This window comes from Bos javanicus, chromosome 7 (assembly GCF_032452875.1).
Source record: "Bos javanicus breed banteng chromosome 7, ARS-OSU_banteng_1.0, whole genome shotgun sequence".
Taxonomy (NCBI): Eukaryota; Metazoa; Chordata; class Mammalia; order Artiodactyla; family Bovidae; genus Bos; species Bos javanicus.
The window spans coordinates 50,690,085-50,717,131 of NC_083874.1; the positions used below are offsets into that span (position 1 = coordinate 50,690,085).

At 42.8% G+C, this 27,047-nt stretch overlaps 1 protein-coding gene and 2 long non-coding RNA genes across 5 annotated transcripts in view; 1 reads left to right on the forward strand and 2 right to left on the reverse strand.

The window, feature by feature from the left end:
* Nucleotides 1-27,047, reverse strand: part of NRG2 (neuregulin 2) — a 195,113-nt gene that overhangs the window by 137,275 nt on the left and 30,791 nt on the right. The gene's annotated exons all lie outside the window — the stretch shown is intronic.
* LOC133251330 (uncharacterized) lies at nt 3,094-12,240 on the reverse strand. Its single transcript, XR_009737585.1, has 2 exons — nt 11,216-12,240; nt 3,094-3,555 (listed from the first exon to the last, which is right to left on the reverse strand). It is a non-coding gene; the product is annotated as an uncharacterized LOC133251330 (long non-coding RNA).
* On the forward strand, nt 12,245-25,702 carry LOC133251329 (uncharacterized). Its single transcript, XR_009737584.1, has 3 exons — nt 12,245-12,319; nt 17,377-17,481; nt 25,496-25,702. It is a non-coding gene; the product is annotated as an uncharacterized LOC133251329 (long non-coding RNA).

The following is a 27,047-nucleotide window of genomic DNA, read 5'->3' on the forward strand; positions in this document are numbered from 1 at the left end:
AGAGACTGTGGATCTGCCTCCTTTCTGACACTTAATATCACAAAACTTAAAAAATTTTACCAATCAAATAGGTACCAAAAATTATCTAATTGCAGTCTTAATTTGCACTTCTCTGATCACTGATGACATTGAACATCTCTTCATATTTGTATGGATCTTAAGTGCTTCCTGTTCTGTGAAATGCTTTACATCATTCATCCATTTTTTTTCGCTTTTCTTCATTTGGGTTGTTAGTGTTTTTCGTACTTTCTAGGAATTGTTTTTATATATTTCTTATTCATTTATTTGGCTGTGCCGGGTCTTAGTTGCAGCATGTGGGATCTAGTTCCCTGATCAGAGATCAAACCTGGGCCCCCTGCGTTGGGAGTATGGAGTCTTAGCCACTGGACCACCATGGAAGCCCCTGTTTTTATGTATTTCTAACACTAACCTTTTGCTGATTGTGTGTGGTGCAAAAATCTATTCCCAGTCTGTAAATTATCTTTTCATGTTCTTTAAAATGTTTTTTGATGTATAAAAATTCTTAATAGTAATATGGTCACATGTATCTATTTTTCTTTTGTAGTTGGCATTTTTGTGTTTTATTTAAAAATCTTTCCCTACTCAAATTCTAAAAGACAATCACCTATATTTTCTACTAATAGTTTTAAAGTTGTAGGTTTTTGTTTTTTTTTTACATTTCAATCCTTAAACCATCTGGAGTTAATGGTTTTTATATGGTGTGAGGAAGGGATCCAATTTTACCTTTTAGTATACGATTATTTTCAACCTCCATTTATTATATGTTTCTTTACTTCCCTGCTGATTTGGCACTCTACTTCTACCATAATCCAAAGTTCCGTATCTATTTGAGCCTGTTTCTGAACTCCATTGTTTTGGTCAATTTGTGTACCCTCGTGCCCATACCACACACTGTCTTAGTTAGCTTAGTTTCATAATAAGCCCTGATATCTGCCAGGGCAAGTCTTCCCTCCCACTTTTCTTTTTTGGGAATTTCAGAAACCCTATCAGGTAACATGAAAAATCCTGTTGGGGTTTTAATTTGAATCTGCAGATCAAATAGAGAAGAACTGGAGGATTGACATCTTTATGATATTAAAATTTCCTATCTATAAGTATGATATCTCCCTCTACTTATTTAGTTCTTCTTTTAATCCCTCTTAATGAAACTGCAACTTTTTTTTTCCTGTAGAAGACTTGTACACCTTTTATTAGATGAATTCTTACGTATTTCATTTTGTCTCATCACATTTTAAATTCTCCTCTTTTGTAGCTCGTTTTTAGTGTATGAAACAAATAAGTTTTCCATATTAATCTTATATCAAGCTAACTGGCTAAATTCTATTATTTCTAATCATTTGTATACTGTTTGGGATTTTCTGTACAAATGAAACATAATGCACATAATGACTATTTCATTTCTCCCTTTCTAATTTGTATGCTTCTCACTTCTTTTTCTTATATTTTTGCACTACTGATAAAGGGAACCTTTGTTTCTTTCCTGATTTTAAAGTGAATACTTCTAACATTTCCCCACTTAAATTGTTAAGGCTTTCCTGGTGGCTCAGTGGTAAAGAATCTGCCTGCCAATGCAGGAGACACAGGTTCAATCCCTGATCCAGGAAGATCCCACATCCCTTGGGACAACTAAGCCTGTGTGTCACAACTACTGAGGCTGTGCTCTAGAGCCCACGTGCTACAACCACCGAAGCTCTCAAGCCCTAGAGTTCATGCTCCACAGCGAGAGAAGCCACCACTATGAGAAACCTGCTCACCATAACTAAAGAGTAGCCCCTGCTTGTTGCATCTAGAGAAAAGCCCATGCAGCAGTGAAGACCCAGCACAGCCACAACTAACTAATTAACTAAATAAAACTGCAAACCCCTACCATTAAAAGAAAAAATAAACTGTTTGCTCTAGTATTTTTATAGTCACTCTTGTCTGGTGAGGAAATTCCCTTTCATTCTATTTTATCAAGATTGGTTATTGAATTTTTAGAACTTTTTTTAACAGCTAAAATAACACAAATGTAGAAAACAGTACAAAACAAATATACAGTTTAATTATTATAAGACTAGCATTTCAGCAAAGTCTTTCCTTGGTTCTGAAACAGAGAGCAAGCAAGACACTAACAGCTCTGTAAACAACCTCCATGAAAGAAGACAAAGCCAGCCACCCCAGAAGCCTTACTTGGGTCCATTCCCTTATAAGCCCCTTCTTCCTCTTACCTAAGAGTAACTGTTCTGTTGACTTTTTGGTAATCACCTCCTTATTTTGGGAGGTAGTTTTATCACCCAAAAATGAATCTCTAAACACTATGGTTTCAGATCAGATCAGATCAGTCACTCAGTTGTGTCTGACTCTTTGCAACCCCATGAATCGCAGCATGCCAGGTTTAGTATTGCCTAATTTGTCTTTTTAAAAAAATAATTAAGACTCCTTTTAAAAAATTATACAAATGAACCTATTTACAGAATAGACTCAGGGACTTAGAAAACAAACTTGTGGTTGCCAGTGGGGAAGGGTGGGGAGGAGGGATAGTTTGCGAGTTTGGCATTGACATGTACACACTGCTGTATTTAAAATAGATAACCAGCAAAGACCTACTGTAGAGCGCAGGAAACTCTGCTCAATATTTTTATAACACCTAAATGGGAAAAGAGTTTGAAAAAGAATAGATACACGTATATGTATAACTGAATCACTTTGCTGTATATCTGAAACTAACGCAGCATTGTTCATCAACTATACTCCAATGTAAAATAAAATTTTTTTTAAGTTTAAAGTAATAGAAGTATTTTTTTAAAAAAAAAAACTTTTTTTCAAAGAGCTTTTTAGATTCACAGCAAAATTGAGGGGAAGTTACAGAGATTTCCCATATACCCTGCCCCCACATATGTATGACATCCCCCAATATTATCAACCCCCACAAGAGCAGTACATTTGTTACAACTGATGGATATGTTGCCATATCATAATATTTTGACACATCATAATAAGCCAAAGTCCACAGTTTACATTATAGCTGACTCTTGGTGTTGTACATTCTATGGGTTTGAACAAATAAACCAAAATAATGACAGTATCCATTGCTGTGGTGTCGTACAGAGAATTTTAATTGCTCTAGAAATCCTCCATGCTCTCCCTATTCATTCTTCTCTCTGCTCCAGCCCCTAGCAAACAATGATCTTTCTACTGTCTCCATTGTTTCACCTTTTCCAGAATGTCATATAGTTGGATTCTTGCAATCAATATGGAGATTTTTCAGATTGACTTCTTTCACTTAGTGATAAGCATTTACTTAATTCTTAAATATGCCTTTTGAATCTTTTTTCCCCTCTTGTAATCTACTTGGTGAAGACAACAGATTGTTGTGTGGTGTTTTCCTCTTTTGGGTGTTGATTTTTATCAAAGTTTTCTCTGAATCTAATGAGATAATGAGGTGGGGATTTCGTCTCTCTTTAATCTGTTAATGAGGTGAATTACATTTATGGAGCACAATCTTCTTGAAACAAATCTAATCATCCCAGTTTCCTCCAACAGCTTCTCACTGACCTTAGAATAAAATCCAAAGTCTTGACCAGGTCTTACAAGGCCCAATAGGACCCTATAAAAAGTCTTATCTACACCCACCTCTGACTTAATACACAATTTCCCCCTCTTCTCACTCTCTTGTAGCCACAGTGACCTTCTCATAGTTCCTCAAACATGCCAAGCTTATTCCCAAGCTTTGGTCCTTTATTAGCTGCTCTTTTTTTCTGAAATGTTCTTCCCCCTGATCTCTATATGGTAGCTTCTCAGCATCATTAAGATCTCAGTCCAACATTTCCTTCTTCAGAGAGACTTTCCTGGACCATCTGATCTAAAGTAGTGCCCCAGACAGCCTCACATCACTTGTTCTTAATAACTCTTGTTAATATATGGAATTATTCTGTTCATTCATTCATTTTATTAGCATCTCCTCTAACCCCAACCCTTAATGTAACCTTCAAGAAAGCTTTCTTCATTGTTTATTCTTAACATCTAAATGGGTGCCTGCCACAGTGCTGTTGTCGTTTAGTTGCTATGTCGTGTTCGACTCTTTTGTGATTCCATGGACTGTAGCCCACCAGGCTCCTCTGTCCATGGGATTTCCCAGGCAAGAATACTGGAGTAGGATGCACTTCCTTCTCTAGGGAATCTTCCTGACCTAGGGATTGAATCCACATTTCCTGCATTGGAAGGCAGATTCTTTACCACTGAGCCACCAGGGAAGCCCCTGCCACAGTATAGGTCTTTAATAAACATTTGCTGTATCAAAACTATATTATAGAAATTTGTCTGTTGACAGGTAAAGATATTTAAACCATACTACACTAATAAAAGGAGTACGTATCCATGATAGGATTTTACTTTTGTTTAAAAATGCATCGGTATATATGTCCAAGTCTGAAGAGTCAAATATCTGGAAGGACAGAGCACAGAGTGAACAGCAGTTACTGTGGGTGAGTGAGACTACATTAATTACTGGTATGCATGTTCCTTTGCTTGTCTGTATTTTCTGCTCTGCTTTCTTATTTCTTTGACAAGCACACACTGTGTTTATTATAAAACAAAATAATAAGAGTAAGCTTGTTATGAAGAAAGAATAGACAAGGTTCTTTCTTTTAAAATAATTCACAGTCTAGTAGGAGCACAAAAAGACCTCTCAAATAGCTCAAGAACACATTTACATCAGCACATGCAATTACCGAATAACACATGGTAAGTGGATGCCTAGCTTTATCCTGAGTGTCATAGGGAGGCCAGGGACTAAATCTATTTAGTATTTGTTTAGTATTCTGCCTTGCTCCAAACAGAAATTGTTGTGGTTCATAGGAAGAGGCCTCCCAGATCATCTATTTAAGGACATGAGATATACAAAAATGACACAGAAACTCTTCTTCCACAACAATTGTGAACGCTTTGTGTTTGACGGCTGTGTCTCTTCTAGCTTCGGATTGCCCTAGACCCTACTGAGGACTTACCTGGAACACTGGAGCTCACTGAATGCTACTTCAAATAAATGGTTCAACATTTATGATATCACAACAGGATCCTTGATAAAATGCCAAATAAAGCAAAATGGGGTATAGAGTTTCAGTTTTGCAAGATGAAAAACTCTAGAGATCTGTAACACAACAATGTGAGTGAACTTAGCACTCCTGAGCTGCACACTTAAAAATGGTTAATATGGTGGGACTTCCCTGGTGGTCCAGTGATTAAGACTTCACCTTCTAACACAGGAGGTGCAGGTTCTATCCCCAGTTGGGGAGCTAAGATCCCACATGTCTCGTGGCCAAAAAAACAAAACATAAGATAGAAGCAACACTGTACCAAGTTCAATACAGACTTTAAAAATGGAGCACGCACACACACACACACACAAAAACCTTTTTAAAAATGGTTAAGGTGGTAATTTTTCTGTTACATGGTTTTTACCCCAGTTTTTAAAAATGCCAAATAGAGTAGTACAGACAGTAAAGCATTTAGCCCAGGAGGGATCACTGTAGGAAAGAGCTGAGCTGGCCTGGGAAAGAAGAGTAAAACTGACAAGAAGAGGGCAATTCAGAGAAGAGGGACACACAGGAGTCTGCATGCAAACGTATTGGGGGCCAAAAAATGAACGGAAGGGCTCTGATGAACTGCAAAGGGTTAAAGGAGGCCAGTAGTGGGAATAAGGGTGTGGAGCAAGGGTAGGTTAGAATGTGGAAGGCCTTAGATGCCAGGCTGGGGAGTCTGGACTCGAGCCTAGAGGCAATGAGGAGAGACGGAAGGTTTTAGATTTGGGAAATGATATGATAAAAGGGGTATTTTTAAAATACTAATTAGCATTCAAATTAGGATACTGTACACATTAATCTCAAACCTGTTGGAAGGGAAGAAAATGCAAGCACCCAAATCTCCAAATGTGACATTCATAGGACAGCCACTGCAGACACAGCATCCAGACCAAACAGGTTATCCGAATGAGCTTTTCAGGGAACAGAGATGCTATCTCCCACCTCTACTGCCAAAAGATGGATTCTATCCCCCCTGGTCTTGTAAGCTCAGAGGTTTGGAATCTCAAAAGCACCTTTTTATTCCCAGCACTGTAATTAGCTAGACAGTGGGCAGCACTGATGCCCTGACTAGAATACAAAGTATGAAGAAGACTGGATTGAAAACACAGGGCTCCCACATACGCCAACAGGAGCCACTCAGCTCCAGTTGCCGCACGCTGGGGGAATATGTAGGTTCCCACAACTGGAAGGAGCACTTAGAGGCTTTCTCTCAGGCACTGCTCTCTGGCCCAGAAATGAGCAGGCTACCCAGTGCCTCCCATCTCTGCCAGACAACTTATCTTTTCAGGAACCAAAGACCAGAGTGAACTAAGGGCAATCATCTCCACAGAATAAGGGATAGGTGACTCCACTGGACCAGTCCACCCAAAATTGTTACAGGACATTCCAATTCTTTTGTTGAAACAGAGGGGAAACATCAGAAATTATTTACTGAATAGTCAATGGACATGCAGCAAAAACAGAAAATGGATAAGCCAAAAAATTAACAAAACCATCATGTTCTAGCATGTTACCATGTTAACAAATACAAATTTGTATTTGTCCTACTGGACATAGTATTTTGAAACCTGATATATTTTTTGTCACTGACTAATCTATTGTGAATATTTTTTAATGTCAATTAGTGAATTTCTGCAAAAATGATGTGTGATGGTTGCATGGTTGTTTCACAATATGGTGACTATGGGAGGCCATAAGCTAGTGAACTCATGCCTCATTGATGGATATTTAGGTTGTCTCCAATCTTTGGCATTATAAACAATGCTCTGATGAACACCTAGAAACTAAACAACCTCATCCCTAGGATTCTTACATTGGTGATGATGAACGTGTTAAAAAAATGTGCAATAAAGACTTATTCCGAAGGGACACTGCTGTAACACCTACTGTAAGAAAATCTCATGCCCTTCAGGAACCTGACTCAAATCTCATTTCTTCCACGAAGGCTTCTCTTGACCAGATCTATCCATAGTGCTTTCTCTCCCTCCTGAGAACTCCGATATGCTTAGCAGGCATGCCCTTCCTTTGGCACGAAAAACCTGCCTGGCCTGGCCTCTGCCATGTGTGCCCTGTCTCTCCAATTATAACAGAAGCTGCCTGAAGACAGAGATCACTCTGAGACTGCTTTGAAGTCCCAAAATAATGGCACATGTGATTAGCACCCAATAAATATTTGCTATATAATCTCATTTAAAAGCCCAAGGGGAAACTGTAGGAAAACCCTCAAATTTTAATTTGAGGAATGAAGAACATAAAAATGACCCCCCCTTTCCTTTGCCCCTCCAAAGGCACTGCTAGAGCTCAGTCCCTGCCTTTGACTTGTTTCAACTCCCTAGCTCTAAACATTCAAAGTTCTGACAACTCAAAGAACAGAGGGAATAAATGGAATGATCTTCTAAAGATCATCAGACACATGGTCTAGCAACACTGCTCTGAGGGGTTATGCAGTGAGCTGACTCAGTCTCCAAACAGCACTTCCCAGGCTCTTTGGTGAAGAAGATGGGAGAGCAAAGGTCAACAAAACAGACCCGCTGCAGAAGTTAAGGGAAGGTACCACTCACTCTCTAATCCCTGGTGAAGGACAGACACAGCAGAGCTACTCGGCCACATGGGGCAGCGTCTGCCACAGAGCAGAAATAGATGAAGGCAGCCCCTAGAGTACAGGCTTAGTGGTCCTAAAGAAGATGCCCTCCCTCAGCCAGAAACCAGCCCTAGGATGGAGCAAATTTCCAGGAAAAGTAAGCAGATAAACTTTCCTTATGAAGAACAGCCAAGCCTGCCGCCTGCAGGCCAAGGTCTGCCACACAGAAACACAGGTCCGCTCTGAAGGGGCCGGGGTCCCACCTGCGGAGGGGCCGAAGTTAATCCTTCCTGGCACTCAGCTACTCTGAGCATTGTCCCTCCAGGGAAACCAGGACACTTTCGCTGAACATCTCTGCCTAGACCTGAGCTAAAAGTGGTGAGGGATGTGGGGAAGAAAGCCTGGGCCCTCTCTGTATAGTGCTACAACCTGGCTAGAGGTCTGAAGTTAGAGATAGAACAAGACAGGTGTGGGGGCAGGGGAGGGGTGTGGATATTGTTTCTGTGTCCTTTGGCTGATGGGGGGCGATGGGAGGTGGAAAGTCAGGAACTGGAAGTCAGAAGTCAGGAGGCCTGGCTTTAGCACCCTCTGCCACCAGTGACAAGTGACACAGCTATGAATGAGTCACTTAACCTCTCTAAGCCTCTAATTTCTACACTAGAAAAATGAGAGACCAATCCTAATACAGCCTCCAAAAACTTACACGTCAGAATACTGTTCTGAAAAAAACCACAGAGGTCACAGAAAGGCCTTTAGCGTGGTCAATGCTTACATATTTAGACCAAACCAGAAGCCCTGGCGGACCACCTATGGCTCCATCTCAGGCACACACAGGTAAGCCTGTGCTGGGGTCTCCTGGTAGACCAAGCCCAGACCAGAGCCCCACCAGATCACCTCTACATCCGAATCAGAACCCTATCCAGTCAGGGGGCTGCAGCTCAAGAGAACCTGCCTCTCCTCTTCTCAACCCTGTCATCTTTGAGTCTATCTCAACCAGTGATGCGGCAAGAAGTGCAGAACTCAAAATCACATGAGGTAGACAATCTTGCTTCTCAAGAGGCCCGATGCTTGCTCCTGAGCAGGCTAAAATCACAATTTTGAGCTAAAGGTTTCAGAATTGGGGAGTTGGCTGAAAACAAACAACACCTACCATCCAGAGTCAAAGAAACATACTGTCACTCAAAATATGGGATAAGAGCAGAGAATTGTAGGAATAGGGGAAGAGAGGAGGAGGAGTCAAGACAGGGGAAAGAGTTTGCTCAAATAGGCAACACCAAGAAGGGTTCTAAAATGTGCAAGTCCTAGCATAACCTCTGTCTGATGCCCCACATCACTTTCCCCGGCCCACCTGATATTACTGCACAGCTGTTCTGTGTGAGCTCAGGCCCATCCTTGCAGACAGGGTCACACCTCAAGCCTACAGCCCCATGGGGCCATTTCTGACATGTAAGGATGCTGCTTAGTCAATGGGGAGTGGGAGCAAGTGGATAAAAGCTCCAGGCTCGCATCTTGCCAGCAGACAATCCCACAGGGCACTCTGTGCAGTTCTCAGGAAGTCCTGGTAGAAATGAGTCCCCACTGTCCACAGTAGGCACCTTAATGCTACCCTCATGTATTAGCTCCCCCTCCTCCCCTGCCTCACTCCCATGCACACTGTTTCCTCATTTCTGCCTCATGGGATTTCTTCTCAAATAAACTGTACCCATGTCCTCATATCAGATTCTTTCAGGTGAACCCAAACCAAAAACATCAGCAGAGAATCTGCACCTTACAAGCTGGTTAGAGAGGCCTATGGTGACTTGGTATCTTTCTTCAAGAGATGCCCATTACTCTGAAAAGCTTTCTTGGTAATGCCCACAGCTCTCTGCTCATCCACTATGGCTGGGTACTCAGCTCGAGGGCAAGTCTAGCTTGTCTTGCCCCATCCAGCAATGCTCACGGAGAAAGGGAAGGGACTGAAAGTTCTCTCCTGGTACCCTGTGGCTCTTTGGAATCGAATTGTTCAGGGGGCAAGATTATTATAGCATTGCAATTTCTCCTTCTCCACTGCACACTGTCCCCTGCTGAGTTTCTCCGAACATCACCCCATCCTAAAAAAATTAGCAGTCTTTTTACAAGAAGCGTGATTTCATTTTTGAAAGAGGAGAGTCGTAGGAGGGAAACCACCCAGACTATATGGGAAATACACTCTGAGTGAGAACACTTTGAAGTGGAGGGAGTATGCAGCGCTGTTCTAAACCCACCCAGAGGGAGGGAGCCTGGGCAAAGATGACATGCATGCACACACACAAGCCTATGCACACCCTGAAAAATATACACATACATGAGCAGAAAAAAACAACAACAATATCAATGTATTGGCCAGAGTTCCCTTTGAATAATGGGATTATTCTATTCTTCTCATTATACTCCTGTGTATTTTCTACAATGAATGTATAATACTCAGGTTTTTCATTTTAGAAGAATGACACTTGTCCCTTCCACATGATATCTGCAGGGCCTTAAACATGAACTATAAATGCCCACAAATTTAGCTAGGACAACAGCAGATCTTGTGTCCAGAGGTTCTTAGATGAGATGTGGAAACACAAAATATTATCATTAGCAGGCATTTTCTCCCTCGGTAATTTGGTCTTTCAGAGGAAGTGAAGCACAGAAACACAAGTCAATTGCCTACACACCTCTGTGCCCGAACTCTGACACTTCCTATCACCACCTCTCTTTGCTTCCAGGTTCTGTACCACCCTTTCAGCTTCCTCTGTTGAAGAGCCATGCAGGGAGCCAGCCTAGCAACCTGGCCACTCTGCTGAACATTGAGGGGACCGAAAGGCAGCACTCAGTGAGCTCGGGAGCCCCTGAACCCAGCCAGTTGTTAAGTAGGCGTGAGAATCCATCAGCTGGAAACACTGAAGGCGGGCGGGCAGGCGGAATGATTCTGGGTGAAGGAACATTGTAAATGTTGTCACCCAAAATAGAGCTGAGCTGAACTTGGCTCCCAGGCACTGCAAGCCTCCTTTCTGCTTCCTGTTGGCTCCCCTCTGGGCCCTTGGAGATGTCCTCAGGCACCACACCTCCTCCTCCTCCTTACTGCTGGGATTGGCCTGGTCTGCACTGTTCCTTGACGCTGCAGGTAGTGGGCAGAGGAGCAGCTGTGACTTGAAGCTCCAGGAGTCAGCCCTGGGGACAGGCTCAACACCTCCTGGCCCTGCCACTATTCATATTCTATAGGCGGACATCAGGGAACTCAGTGAGGTCAAGGGCAGACCTACCAGGGTAATTTCCAGGCAAGGATAAATGCTATGGACAGAGGAGCCTGGTGGTTACAGTCCACGGAGTAGCAAAGTGTCAGACACAATTGAGTGACTTCACTTTCACCAGGGTACTAACAGGAACCACCTATCTCTGCCATCACCTCTACCCTCCCTGCGTCTGCCACTCAACTCAGGCCACATTCTCCTTTCTCTGTTCTATGAACCATCCAGTCACCCAAGTCGGAAACTACAGCGTTATCTTCACCAAACCCTCCTCTTCTACCCTCAGAGTAATTACTCACCTTGATGCACTGACTCTCCCTTCAAACTCTCTCCAGTCCATCACCTTCTTTCCCTTTTCATAGCTCCTGTTATACTTCAGGCCTTTGTCATCTTTCACCTGAATTAGTATAGGAACTTCCTAACCACTCTGTGACTTCAGTCCTTCCCGACCTATCATCAGGTCTAAGCTAACATCACACATGATCACTTCAATCCACTCTTCAGAAGCTTTTCAGGGGGCTCTTCCCCACCTACAGAACGCAGTTCAAACTCTTCAATAGGACTGAAGGGCCTTCACCAGCTCTCTGTGATCCACTTTGCCAGCCTCATCTTCCCTCTTCCCTACCCTCACACCCCATGTTCTAGCCACACCAGACCTCTCTGAGTTCCCTGGGTTTTCCAGACCCAGGTGTTAAGGTGAACCCTGCCACCTCTGGCCTCTCTGATGAACCCCTCCCACCTGATCTCCCATCAGCATCTGTACCAATTATTGGGCACTTGCTCATCCAGTTGAGTATAGCTTGTTTTCCTTTATGTCATCACAATTAGCCTAGAAGAGCTTGAAAGAAGGAACTGTACTTTCATATTCATTTGTCCCTAGTACCTGCCACTGTGCCCTCTATGTGACAAATTTTAATATACCTTGCACCTTATAGTGATGGAACCATTAGTTATCTTCTCACATGGGTACCTTTTACCAACCAAATTATAAGCAACTTAAAGATATGCGCCACATCTTAAATTTCTTTTTATCTGCCTAAACACAGTGCCTTGTATACCTCATCAAGCAATTGATAAACACACAGCTCAATGATAAAAGCACAAACTCATTCATTTCACGAATATTTCTTGAGCGTCTGCTATTTCCAGGCACTATTTTAAATACAAGATATGTGACAGAGAACAAAAAAGACAAAAATCCTTGTCTTCATGGAATCTATAATTCTAGTGGAGGAAGACAGACAACATTTATAAGTCAGTCAAATATATTGTTAGGTAATAATAAGCAGTGAGGTAAGAAATAGAATGGCAAGAGGAATAAGAAGGAATGGGAGTTGCGATTTTAGATAGGATGGCCCAAGAAGTCCTCCCTGAGGTCACAGCGAGGAGGGAACATTGATGAGGTAAAGGCACTGAGGGAACGAGCTGTGCAGTTACAGGTGACGCGTATTCCAAACATTAAACAGAACAAACTATAGCTACAAAGGTCCAAAGGCAGGAACACAGCTGGCAGTTTCAGAAGATGGCAAGGACCAGGAGGGGTAAAATGGGGGGAGATGGTAGGAGCTGGGGTCAGAGAGGTAACGGAAGAGAACATACAGGGAGGCCTTTAGTCATCTCACGCTGGGTGAGGAAGAAGGCCAGATGCCTTCTTTGTGCAGAAGAACCACACGGGCTAACTTAGCTTTCACTTTGGGTTAATCTGGCTGCTGTGTTCACAATGGATTGAAGAGGGGTGAGTGTGGAAGCAGAGAGACCAATCTGAAGGCTATTAAAACAAGAGATAATGGTGGCTTGGATCAAGTGGATAATTGTGAAGGTGATGAAAAAAGAGGAGTTTCTCAGTTAATGGATAAAACTGCCTGGCTATCTCTGGTAATCATTCCCAACCTCCACAATGGCAAGGCCAGCTGTTCAGGTCAAAAATTGTGGAGCCATCCTGCACTCCCCCTCTCCTCTCTCAATCCACATCCAATCCTTTTACAAATTCAGTACATGCTACTTTCAAAATATATCCAAAACCCAACCACTTCTCATCACCTCCCCAATTATCCACTTGACCCAAGCTACCATTATCTCTTGCCTAGTTATTTTTATAGCTGGCATATAAACTAGGTAATTTCCTACTTTTGATAATAATACCATGGTTATATAACATGTTACTATTAGGGGAGGCTGGGTAAAGGGTGTATGGAAACCTTTTGTATTATTTTTGCAAGTTTTCTGTGAGCACAAATAGGACTAATAGAGGCCTAAGGAGATACATATATCATATTTTATAAAGAGTTACTGCTCTCAAATAAAAAGAGAATAATAGAAAATAAGGAATAATATATTTCATCAAGATTATGTCTCTACATAGATGAAGAGAACAAACATATGGACACTAAGGGGATGGGAAAATTGGGAGGTTGGGATTGACATATATACACTACTTTGTGGAAAACATAACTAATGAGAACGTACTGTATAGCACAGGGGGAAAAAGATGGCACAATCTGTTTGTAGGACATATGATAAGTTAACATTAAAAATGCATTCCAATATATAGTTGTTGTTTAGTCACTAAGTTGTGTCCAATCTTTGTGACCCCATGGACTATTGATCACCAGGCTCCTCTGTCCATGAGATTTCCCAAGCAAGAATAGTGGATTGGGTTGCCATTTCCTCCTCCAGATGATCTTTCCAACCGTGTCTCCTGCTTGGCCAGCAGATTCTTCACCACTGAGCCACCTGGAAAGCCCCCAGATATATACAGTAGGTGCAGACAGATACTGTTTGACTCCACTTATTCCAGGTACCTAGAATAGTCAAATTCATAGAGTCAGAAAGTATGTTGGTATTAATAGATGCCTGGGGCCAGGGGATGGGGAAGGGGAATAGAGACATAGTCTTTAACAAGGACAGAGTTTCAGTTTAGGAAAGTGAAAAACTTAAGAAATGGATGATGGTGAGAGTTTCACAACAATGTGAATGTACTTAGTGCCACTGAACTGTACAGTTAAATATGGTTAAAATAGTATGCTTTATATTATGTGACTTTTAAACAATAAAGCACATTAGAAAAAGATTATGTCTGTAACCCTACCTTACATTAGATACAAAATAATATTCTACAATTAGTAAATGCAAAAAGAACAGAGGAAATAGAAACCATCAGGCATACATGGCAAACAATTGTTGCCAATAGAATCCACCAATGGATGCTAGGACTAGTGGTCAAGTCAGAAGAGAAAAAGTTTACATAGTTTCAAAGTATATATTCCAAGATATTTGTTAATTACAAAGAGAGAGATAGTAACTTTACAATGGAACAGTTGGGCAGACACCCAGGGGATCAAGGTTATCACCAGGAAGATGGAGTAGGAAGGAGACAACCTCATTTCTGTGGAAATTTTGTCAAAAAGGCACAATCGCATTTCAATAATGAGAAAGCATTAGACAAATCCAAACTGTGGTTCATTCTTCAAAACAACTGATCAAAACTCTTCAAAAGTGTCAAGATCGTGAAAGACAAGGAAAGACTGAAAAACTGTTACAGATTATAGAGGGAATGGAAGAGGAATAACAAAATACAATGTGGGATCCTAGGTACCTGGTGGATCAGAAATGGGACATGAGTAGGAAACTGCTGAAATTCAAATAAGGTCTATAGTTTAGTTAATAGTACTGCGCTGGTGTTAATTTCCTAGTCTTGATGATTTTACTATGGTTACGCAAGATGTTAATATTAGAGGAAGTTGGGTGAGAGGGATGCAGGAACTCTGTCCTATTTTTGTAGATTTTCCGAGACTAAAATTACTTCAAAATTAAAAATTGAAAAAGAAAGATTATGTCTCTAGATTAAACATCACCCCACAACTCCAGTCACCTTTTCCTCAATTCTACCTGTAAAATAAGATGAACCTGCTATCCTCTAGGAACTGGATCATTGAGTGGGTCTCTCTGAAAAAGTATCTATCAGGCTTTGAGCTCTGTAGGGTCAAAATCAAGGATTTGAAAGGAAAGATTCCCAAAGCTTTACTTTTTTTTTTTTCCCCCAAAGCTTTAAATACCTCTCTTTGATGTATAAGAAGTCCTCCTGTGAACATCAAAGGACCTGACGACATAATCTGAAACTGATGAGCACCAGTTAGCAGTTCACCAGAGATCTCTACCCTTAGTTCCACTGGCCAGAGAAAGGTGGTCAGGGACTAGAAGCTGGTGCTCCCCTAGACACAGGCACCGCAGTGGCACAGCAGGGCCAACACTGCCCCCATTTGGTTGTCTCATACACTGCTGACATGAAATGGCACAACCATTCTGAAAAATAACTAAATAACATGTATCCAAAGTCTTAAAAGTGTTCCCACCCTTTGACCCAGCAATTCCACTTCTAGAAATTGTCTGAAAGAAATCAAAGTTGCACACAAAAGTTGCCATCCCAGTATCAACTCCAGCAGTAACAAACTGGCTACAGTAAACACTGCACAACCCAAAGTTGATTAAATAAAATACAGGACATCCATAAGATGGTCTTCTGTGTCCATTTCTTAAAAATCACCTTTTTCAAGAACAGTTTGCTGTATATGGGCTTCCCTGGTGGCTCAGAGGGTAAAGAGTCTGCCTGCAATGTGGGACACCCAGGTTCGATCCCTGGGTCGGGAAGATTCCCTGGAGAAGGAAATGGCAACCCACTCCAGTATTCTTGCCTGGGGAATCCCCATGGACAGAGGAGTCTGGTGGGCTACAGTACACAGGGTCGCAAAGAGTTGGACACAACTGAGCAACTTCACTTTTTCAAGAACAGTTTGCTGTATATTATGACATGATCCTGACTTGGTGTGTTTGTGGTATGGGAGAGCACAGGTATGCAAATTTAAAATGCAGGGGGAAAATATGTCTTAATTAATAGCAGTTATCTCTAGGTGGTGCGGGATGCTGACAAACCTTTAAATTTTCTTCTTTATACTTTTCTGTTGCTTCTAAATTTTATCCAACAAACATATTACTATTCTAATAAGGAAAACAGCCCCTCCGCATCTTGCAGGTGAATAAACAGAGTTACAGAGAACCTCATTAACTTGCCCTGGGTTCTTCAGTGAGTCAGAAGTGAAACCAAAAATAAAGACTCTGGTTCTCAAAAGCCTCGCTCATCTCACAAGCTGTCAGCATGTGTGCAGCGGTAGTTTGGGGACAGTGGTTCTTAACTGGGACGACTTTGCCCCCTAGGGGACAGCTGGCATGTCTAGAGACATTTTTGTTTGTTGTAACTCAGGGAGGGGCACTACCACTGCTAAGCATCTTCCATCACACAAGGATAACAGGGTAACATTTGGCTCAAAACACCAAGAGGGCTACTGGTAGAAGCCCTGTTCTAGGAGAAGGCAGCCACAAATGTATACCCCCCGCCCCCCTCCTCCCCACATTGGACTTTGGAAGAGCTCAGGCAGCTCAAAAGTACATCAGGAACCTCCACCTGCTTCACATCCTGTGCGAGCTGTGGTACCTTCTGTTTCAAAGAGGATCTGACTTGGCAGTTAACAGGCCCCAGGGTGTAAGCACCAAGGACTTTATTACTCACATTAAGCAACCTTCCTCTTCCAACTGGAGAAAAATAAATTGTTCATTTCACACAAGAGCCGTAACAGACACAAAGAGAACACAGCTTCAGATGGAGTTCAACTACCAGAGTTGGGCCAATGCAGGGAGAAGGAGAGGCATCCTGATGGCATGAGGCCAGTCAGACCGAGGGGCAGGAGGCCTGTCTGCACGTGTTTCCCCTGCATTTTCACCTCTGAGACCTCAGGAGTCCTGGGTGACCATGCCAGGCTTACCTTCCTTCCAAGTATCTTTAGGGAAGGAGAAAAGGAAACAGCCCCAACCAAACCCTGAGAGAGGTGCTTTCCCCTCTCAGGAAACTCTCTCCTCTATCCAAGGGGCCACCCGCTTAGACTTCTCCATGGGTTTCAAGGGGACAGGGACATCATGCCAACGTTTCCTGTGCCCTTGAGTCCAACTTAAAATTCCCATACTCAGGAGCTGGCAAGACTGCAGATATTAAGAAAACAAACTTATGGCTGTTAGGGGTATCAAGGGGTGGAGGGATAAATTGGGAGACTGGGGTTTACATATGCACACTGCTATAAACAAAACAGACAACTAATGAGCACAGGAAACTCTACTTATACTCTGTAAATACTCTTCCCTTACAGGACAAGAATCTTTAAAAAGAGTGGATATATGTATATGTATAACTGATTCACTTTGCTGTACACCTGAAATTGATACAACTTTGTAAATCTACTCTAGTAAAAATTTATTTTTAAAAAAAGAGCTGGAAAAAATGTTTGCCAATGCACCCCCTCCCTTTCTAGATCAGGCAACAAGGCCCAGAGGATCTATGGATCAAGCCCAAGTCACACAGCTATGACAGAGTCAACTCCTGATCCCAGACCTCCCCTTCTCTCTCCTTTAATAGCAACTCAGCCACCAAGAAGTCCAGTGCTGTAGGACCACAGACGCCAGCCCTGTCAGAGGAAGCATCACTCACTCCTGGCATTTCACACGAGAGGTCCCATAACAGGTGTGAATCTCTAGTGCTGCTACTGCCATATCCTTCAAATATCCTGATTTTAGCCAAAACAATAGGGTTCTGTTCCCACTGGGGTTGTCGCTGGCCGCTTTCACTTGATAATTGACTATACAACTGTTGGCTTTGTCTATTCAACAAATATTTATTGAGCACCTAATTTATGCTGGAAACCAAGCCATTTGGGTCTGATCTAGTCTCTCTAAGGTCCAGTTCAGGTCAGGCCCTATTCATGGATTGCTTTGCAATCCCAAACTCCTCCTAGGGTAAGCTCATCTTTACCTGAACTAGCTTTGGAGAATCTAACTCTGGCTTGTGACCAAAGAACACAACTAAAACCAAATGAAAGGTACATATACTGCAATGAATCCCATATGGGTCAGCACTTAAATGCCAACTTAAAACCTAGAAGGAAAAAGAAAAGCCTATTTACCCCAGCAGTGGAGGGAAAACAATCTTCTGACAAATGAATATGTTCAGAGACAAGAGTAATGGGCTCAAAAAATTAATAAATAAAGCATGAAGACAGGGGAGGGGGCTAATATGGTTAGAATACAGGTTCTGAAGTCAGACAGGCCTGCCTCTACTTCTAACTAACCGTGTGTGTGTGTGTGTGTGTGTGTGTGTGTGTGTGTGTCGCTCAGTCATGTCTGACTCTTTGTGACCACATGGACTGTAGCCCACCAGGCTCCTCTGTCCATGGAATTCTCCAGGCAAGAATACTGGAGTGGGTTGCCATTTCCTTCTCCTTCAGCATATCACTTAACCTCTCTGAGTCTCACTTTCCCATATGAAAATGGGATAATATGGCAATAGGACCACCTTCCTAGGGTTATTGTGAGGACTAAGTGAGATAACAATGTGCCAAACTATAACACGACACTATTCAGTAGCCATTATTTCTGGTTCTTAGGAGCAACTTCGCTCTCACATCCAGAGGCAACTTAGATGGCGCCACAAACCTCCCTGGGCTGTGTGGCTCACTGCCCTGTGGATTAGTGCCACCGTGTCTCTCCGCCCTTTCAGGAGCCAAATGTCAACTTAGAACCCAGAATCCTTTTGGGTTAAACTGGACTGATCCACAAGTCCCGGGAGGCTGGTCTGGAAAGTGGTAAGGGGAGGAGGAAAACCTTTGCCTCACCAACACGAGTGGAAGCTCAGAGGCCTGGCTACACCGTGAGGATTCACCACTCGTCAAAGACCCGTGGAGAAATCAATATCTCAGAGTGCCACTGCTGTGGCAGGGCGGGGGCACATGAAGCACTGCACCTTCCCTGCCTCACAGTGCCAGTGTCCTCAGAGTGCCAGTGGCCTAAATCTAAACCAGATTTCTTTCCCAGAACTAGGCTGAAGGTTCTTCAAGAGTAAGTAGAGTCTTGTACTCTGAATTTCCCATAACACTCTAAATAGGATTCTATGCACAGGAGGCACTTTTAAAAATGCTCTGAACTAAAAACTCCCTGACTGTTATCAAACAGAACCAGGAATGTGTTCCTAAGTTCACAGGTGAAGGCCAAGTATGCCAGGGCTGTTTCCCTCTCCCATTCACAAGGAGCAGTTGAAGCCAGCACCCTCAGTGTTCTAGGTGGAGAACTCCTAAAGCATCCGATAGATGGGTGCTCTCCCAGGAGGTTCTCCAAGACTTGTTAATTATTGTCTCGATATCCTTGGAACCTGGCCCCACTTCACAAGGCCCACTGCCACTGCCTTGGTTCAGGCCCTTCTATCCACTGGAGGGTGCTCTCTGTCACCAACTCCCCCCCTCCATTCCCATTTGTCCCACACACAGCCATCAGAGACCAAAAACTAATCAGGTCACTTTCCTATACAAAAGCCTTCAAGGGACTTTTCTCTTGGGACAAAGAGCAAAGACCAAACTTCTCAGAGTAGCATATAAGACCCTTTCCAGTGAGCCACAGTCTATATCTTAGCAGCAGTATCTTCCACCACTCTGGACATAGTGCACTGCAGGCCTTCACATCATTGCCCATGTTACTTCCTTGTCCTTAAAGTTCTTCTGTACCATCTTCTCCTAGTCAGTCATTCCTCATTTCTTCTGGCAAACTCCTTAGTCTCCTTCAGGACTGCAGGAAGCAAGCAGCATCTGAATTGGTTCCTAAAGATCTTGCCTCCTAATTTCCCGGCTCCTAAGCAATATCTTCCCTTTGAGTGTGGACTGGGCCTAAAGACTCACTTCTGATAAATATAATCCAGCAAAAGAGATGAGATGTCACTTCTGTGGCTGAGTTACAGAAAGACTGTGTCTTCAATCTTGTTTGCTCCCTCTTACTCTCTTCCTTGCTTGCTTGAGGGTAAGTCAGTTGCCATGTCATGAACCACCCTATGGTGAGATCCATGTGGTCAGGAATTGATGTCTCTGGACAATAGCCAGTGAGTACCTGAAGCCTGTCAATGACCATGTGAGTGAGCTTGGAAGCCTCTTGTTGAGTCTTGAGAGGACTGCAGCTCTGGCCTGGCTGACTCTTAGTTGTAACCTGATGAAAGTCTCTAGGCCTGAGGACTTCATCAAGTCCCATCTGGATTCCTGACCCACAAAAAATAGAAAGCTTGTTGTGAGAAAATAGAAGTCTTGTTTTAAGCCACTAAATTTTGGAGTAATTTGTTACATAGTCATAGACAGCTGATATAAGGGCCAACTCAAATGTCACTCATTTATTAAGCATTCCTAACACACTCTTCCGGAGAAGGCAATGGCACCCCACTCCAGTACTCTTGCCTGGAAAATCCCATGGATGGAGGAGGCTGGTGGGCTGTAGTCCATGGGGTCGCTGAGAGTCGGACACAACTGAGCGACTTCACTTTCACTTTTCACTTTCATGCATTGGAGAAGGAAATGGCAATTCACTCCCAGTGTTCTTGCCTGGAGAATCCCAGGGACGGGGGAGCCTGGTGGGCTGCCGTCTATAGGGTCACACAGAGTTGGACACGACTGAAGCGACTCAGCAACAATTACCCCCTAGTCCATCTCCACCTCTCTCATTGCTCATGGGATTGATCCAAACTTCTTAATATAGCCCCCAAGGCCCTACATAATGATTCAATTCAACCCACCTTGCCAAACTCATCTTTCATCACTACACAGGGCACCTGGGGTAAATGATCTTCTTTAAACTGCTCCAACATACCCCAGTCTCAACTTTATCCCTTTGCACATACTATTCCCACTCTCTGGAATACTTCTTCCATCTCCCTTTACCTAGTTCATTTACATTTGTTCTTTGAAGTCCCAGCTCATATCTTTTTCCTCCAGGAAGAAACAACTTTCAAGGCTGGGTTTAGGTATCTTCCATTTGTGCCAATGCCTTTCCCTGTACTTTTCTACTTAGAGCACTTATCACTTTGTGCTGTCAGGACCTTTAACTCAATCATCTATCCTGGACTGCAAGCTCTTTGAGGGCAAGACACCTTTCTGTCATTCATTTATGTGTGTATGCTAGTCCTGTCTTAACTTGTAGTTAGCTAAATACACTTGCACCTATGCAATTGAATGTAGCTGGAAAAAGGCACACAGCCACGTACTCTGGTCTCACTTTAATTCATGACCATGGACCAAAGATAGGCCCTTAAAGATCCCTGACAATACTGTCCCTCCCTGGTTTATTCTATTCACTCACCTACTCTCCTTATGACTGCTTCACACCTTTCTTCTTAAACCTCTCACACTCCACCCCCACACTCTCAGCTGATGACTTTGTTTTCTACTTCACTGAGAAAACTCAAATCAGAAGAGGATTTCCAGACTCCCACCACATTTATGTACCTATCATCATCCATCCACACTAACTCTGCCTTTCCTGCTGTTACTAAAGATGAACTATCCATGGTCCCAGAGCCAAAACTTCTATTTGTGAACCAGACCTCACCTCTCCCCTACTCTAGAAAATCATTCCAACAATCTCGCCTCACACTCCAACAGCATTCCTTTCCCTCTCTCACCCAGATTGTTCCCACCAGCATGTAAACATACTGTTACTTCTCTCATATTAAAGAAAAACAATAGAGTTTCAGTTTGAGAAGATGAAGTCCTGGAGATGGATGGTGTTGATGGTTACATGTGAATATAATTTATGCCACTAAGTGTACTCTGAAAAATTGTTAAAATGATAATTTTTATGTGGCTTTTGGCACAATAAAATAAGAAAATAAACACCCTCTTGATTCCACTCCCCCTACCAGCTACCTCCCTGTTGCAGTTTCCCTCTGCACTGAACTTGTAATAAATTCCTTCTCTTTCATTTTCTGTTAAAGCCACTCAAATAAAGCTCTAACCTCCATTACGACCCTGAAACTGCTGGTCAAGATCCTCGTTGACATGCACATTGCCAAACCCCATGGTGAATTCTCACTCCTCATCTTCCTTGACTGATCAGTAGCATTAAAACCAATCCATCTCTCCCCACCAACATGCTGCATTTTCCTCTCTTGGCTTCAGGATCACCACACCCACTTGGCTTTTTTCCTGTCTCACTGGTCACATCTTCTCAGTCTTCTTTGCTGACTCCTTCCTTCCCCATCACTTTTTTTTTTTTTTCCCACACTACATGGTATATGGGATCTTAGTTCCCAACCAGGGATCAAACCCACATCGTCTGCAGTGGAAGCTGCTGCTGCTGCTGCTAAATCACTTCAGTCATGTTCGACTCTGTGTGACCCCAGAGATGGCAGCCCACCAGGCTCCCCTGTCCCTGGGATTCTCCAGGCAAGAACACTGGGAGTGGATTGCCATTTCCTTCTCCAATGCATGAAAGTGAAAAGTGAAAGGGAAGTCGCTCAGTCGTGTCTGACCCTTAGCGACCCCATGGACTGCAGCCTATCAGGCTCCTCCATCCATGGGATTTTCCAGGCAAGAGTACTAGAGTGGGGTGTCATTGCCTTAGCACACAGTCTTAACCACTGGACCGCCAGGGAAGCCCCTCCTCCTAACTCTTACCACAGTAGTGTTCAGGACTCACTTTGGTCCTTGCCCTTCCTTTCTGCTCTACCCATATTCACTCTTCTGTGATCTCATTGGGAAAGACTAGAGATCTCTTCAAGAAAACTAGAGATACTAAGGGAACATTTCATGTAGAGATGGGCAAAATAAAGGACAGAAGTGGTAAAACAGAAGCAGAAGATATTAAGAAGAGGTGGCAAGAATCCATAGAAGAACTATACAAAAAAGATCTTAATGACCCAGATAACCATGATGGTTGATCACTCACCTAGTGTCAGACATCCAGGAATGTGAAGTCAAGTGGGCCTTAGGAAGCATCTCTACAAACTAAGCTAGTGAAGGTGATGGAATTACAGCTGAGCTATTTAAAATCCTAAAAGATGATGATGTAAAAGTGCTGCACTCAATATGTCAGCAAATTTGGAAAACTCAGCAATGGCCACAAGACTAGAAAAGGTCAATTTTCATTCCAATCCCAAAGAAAGACAATGCACAATTGCACTCATCTCACACGCCAGCAAAGTAATGCTCCAAGTTAGGCTTCAACAGTACGTGAACTGAGAAATTCCAGATGTTCAAGCTGGATTTAGAAAAGGCAGAGGAACCAGAGATTAAATTGCCAACATCCGTTGGATCACAGAAAAAGCAAGAGAATTCCAGAAAAACATTTACTTCTTCTTTATTGACTCTGCTAAAGCATTTGACTGTGTGGATTTACAACAAACTGTGGGAAATTCTTAAAGTGATGGGAATACCAAACCACTTTACCTGCCTCTTGAGAAATCTGTATGCAGGAAAAGAAGCAACAGTTAGAACTGGACATGGAACAACAATGGACTGGTTCTAAATTGGGAAAGAAGTACGTCAAGGATACATATTGTCACCCTGCTTATTTAACTTATATGCAGAGTACATCATGCAAAATGCTGGACTGGATGAAGCACAAGCTGGAATCAAGATTTTTAGGAGAAATAACAGTAACCTCAGATATACAGATGACACAATCTTTATGGCAGAAAGTGAACAGGAATTAAAGAGTCTCTTGATGAAAGTGAAAGAGGAGAGTGAAAAAGCTGGCTTAAAACTCAACACTCAAAAAACTAAAATCATGGCACCCGGTCGCATCACTTCATGGCAAATAGATGGGGAAACAATGGAAACAGTGACAAACTATCTTTTCTTGGGCTCCAAAATCACTGCAGATGGTGACTGCAGCCATGAAATTCAAAGATGCTTGCTCCTTGTAAGAAAAGCTATGACCAACCTAGACAACATATTTAAAAACAGAGACATTACTTTGCCAACAAAGATCTGTCTAGTCAAAGCTATGGTTTTTCCAGTAGTCATGTACGGATGTGAGTGTTGGACCATAAAGAAAGCCAAGTGCTGAAGAATAGACGCTTTTGAACTGTGGTGTTGGAGAAGACCCTTGAGAGTTCCTTGGACTGCAAGGAGATCCAACCAGTCCATCCTAAAGGAAATCAGTCCTGAATATTCTTTGGAAGGACTGATGCTGAAGCTGAAGCTCCGATACTTTGGCCACCTGATGTGAAGAACTGCCTCACTGGAAAGTCCCTAATGCTGGGAAAGATTGAAGGCAGGAGAAAAGGGGATGACAGAGGATGAGATGGTTGGATGGCATCACTGACTCAGTGGACATGAGTTTGAGTAAGCTCCGGGAGTTGGTGATGGACAGGGGAGCCTGGTGTGCTGCAGTCCATGGGGTTGCAAGAATCGGACATGACTGAGCGACTCATCTGAACCAAAATAATACTACCTGTATAATTAGATGATTCCCATAGTTATTCCTCCTGCCCAAATCTGACTCTCCACTTAACACATGAAGAAGATCTAAAACCTTATCTCCTCCTAAAGGTTGATCCACCCAGTCTTCTCCAACTCAATAGCAATATCACATTTCCAGTTGCTCAGGTTAAAAGCTTAGAATCATTTTTCACTTCTCTTTTTCTCTCCCACTCTATATGCTATCCATCAGGAAATCCTTTGGGCTCTATCTTTTTAAAATATCCAGAATCCAGCCTTTTCTCACTCTCTCCTTTACCTCTGCAATACTTCAAGCCACCACTCTTACCTAGTCTGTAATGGCCTCCTTGTTCACGTCTCTCGTCACCCTGGCTCCTGCAAATCTATTCTCAACACAACAGACTTTGTGATCCCTTTCAAATATAAGTCATATAACAACATCCCTCTACTCAAAACCCTTCAGTAGATCCTTTTTTTCACAGAAAGAAAAAGCCAAATCTTCACAATGGCCTACAAGGCCCTACATTGCTTCTCTAACCCATTGCTTCTCTAACCTCAGTTCATTCCATTTCAGACATATGGGCCTTTTTGCTGTTCCCCAAACATGCCAGGCACGCATCCACCTGAGGTGGAATTCCCTCTGTGTGAAATTCCTCTCCCCAGGCTATCCATATGTTTAACTTCCTCACCTCCTTAAGTCTCTGCTCTTACATCACTTTGTAAATTAGGTCTGTCAAAACCACCCTGTATAAATTACAAACCACATCCCCCTGTACCCCTTTCACCCCTTTCCATCCTTTTTTTTCTTTTTCATAGTATTTACCACTTCAAAACACTACTTAATTTACTTATTTTTTATGTACATTCCATTTTATTAGTCTCAACCAATAGAAAGCTAATTCCACAAGGGCACAGACTTTTGTTTGTTCAATATTGCAAGCACCTAGAGGTCTTGATATACAGGGGGAAGTCTGATATTGTTGAAGTAATAAATGAATAAGCCCAGCACAATACCTAGAGCATAATAGATGACTACCAAATATTCAATAAATGAGTGAATGAATAAATGAATGGTCCATCTATCACTAAGCTGGGAGCTTTTCATGGGCAGAGAAATGACTTATCTTTGTTTCCTCATTACCCAGGACAGTAATGGAGATTCAGTAAATGTTGGTTAAATAAAAGAAAAAAAAACACCTGAACACAAGTGAGGTGAGACTGGAAATGTGAGGTGCCAGCATGCTGAGGTTCATATACTAAGTATCCTCTTTCTTCCATGGCCACTCCCAGGTTGGCGTGTTCCACTTCTGGATCTTTCAGGACATAATTCTCAATGACTAGGGTGCAGAGATCAGGTAAATGTGATAGAGGAAGGGCCACCTTACTGAAGAGGGCTTTCCTGTAGGTCCTAACTAAGGCATCACCATCGGACCACTCATGCAGGTTGGGCGCACTGTGAGTCCATAAGTAATGGATGCAAACCAGGCTCCTTCGATGTCAGGCTTCCAGGTCCCAAATTCTGATAATCTAGAAACTGGAAAATCAAGTTACTTCAACAAACACATGCCTTGTATTCCTCCTTTCAAGGCTCACATCTCAATGGGGAAGGCTGGCATTGGCTCAGATACCTTTGCAACCCATCATTCATTTCTAACACGGGGAGGAGGAGGGTGAAATGACTCCTTATATACCATCGTAGGGTCGGCTGCTCCTACCTGCCACACCCTCCAGTCAAGAAGGAAGCAATCGACCTTCCAGAGCCCTGCTTGCTCTGGAGAACATAGAGGTAGAGGAGGCAGGAAGGGGGTGGTGCTGAAGGTGAGCTGGTGCCAACCTGGAAGTCAGGCGGGAGGAGTGAGGATTCTGCTCCTGCCTCATTCCATGACCTTGGGTGAGTGAGTTCACTCTCTGGGCCTTGCTGCTGCTGCTGCTAAGTCGCTTCAGTTGTGTCCGACTCTGTGCGACCCCATAGATGGCAGCCCACTAGGCTCCGTCGTCCCTGGGATTCTCCAGGCAAGAATACTGGAGTGGGTACATTTCTTTCTCTGGGCCTTAGTTTCCTCATATTTAAAACTAAAAATTTAAGCCAGATAATCTAACTATTTGCTTGTTATAAAAATTTAAACTATTATTAACCACTCTAATTTGACCATTTGACAGGACAACATTGTCTGCATATACCTCTCAGCAAATTCATCTTAATCTCCTCATCCTCAGCTCAGCTGTCATTTACTCATAAAACTAAACAATCCTGGTGCCAACTATGTGCCAGGCATTGTGCTAGGCCTGGGTGTACAGCTGTGAATATGACAGACACAGTCTCTGCCCTCAAGAGTCTATGGCCTAGCAGGGAGTAGATATTTGACCTCCAACGATGTTTCAGTCACTGCCATGAATAAATTTGAGAGAGAGTGGAAGTGACTATGGTGGTGCTAGAGATGGAGCAGAGTTATGCCTAGTCTGGGGTTTCAGAAAATCTTCCTGAAGGAAGTAACTTCTGAGCTGAGCTCAAGACAGACGGGAATGAACTGGAGGAAAAGAAAGGGCATTTGAGAGACAGAAAAGAGTGCACACAAGTGCCCTGAGCAAGGAGTCGTATCTTGTCAAGGCCAGTGTTGCACAAGAGCAGAGTGAGGACCAGATGGGCAGAGAAATGGACTAGAAGAAGTCTTGATATATAGGAGGAGCTCCAATATTGTTGATGGAATGAATGAGCCCAGCACAATGGGCCACATAGGCAAAAGTAAGCCCACATAAGGCCTTCAAGAGAAATGTGGCTTTTAATGACTTTAAAAAAAACTCATTATTATCATTGTTTTTTTGCCATATGGTACAGCATGCA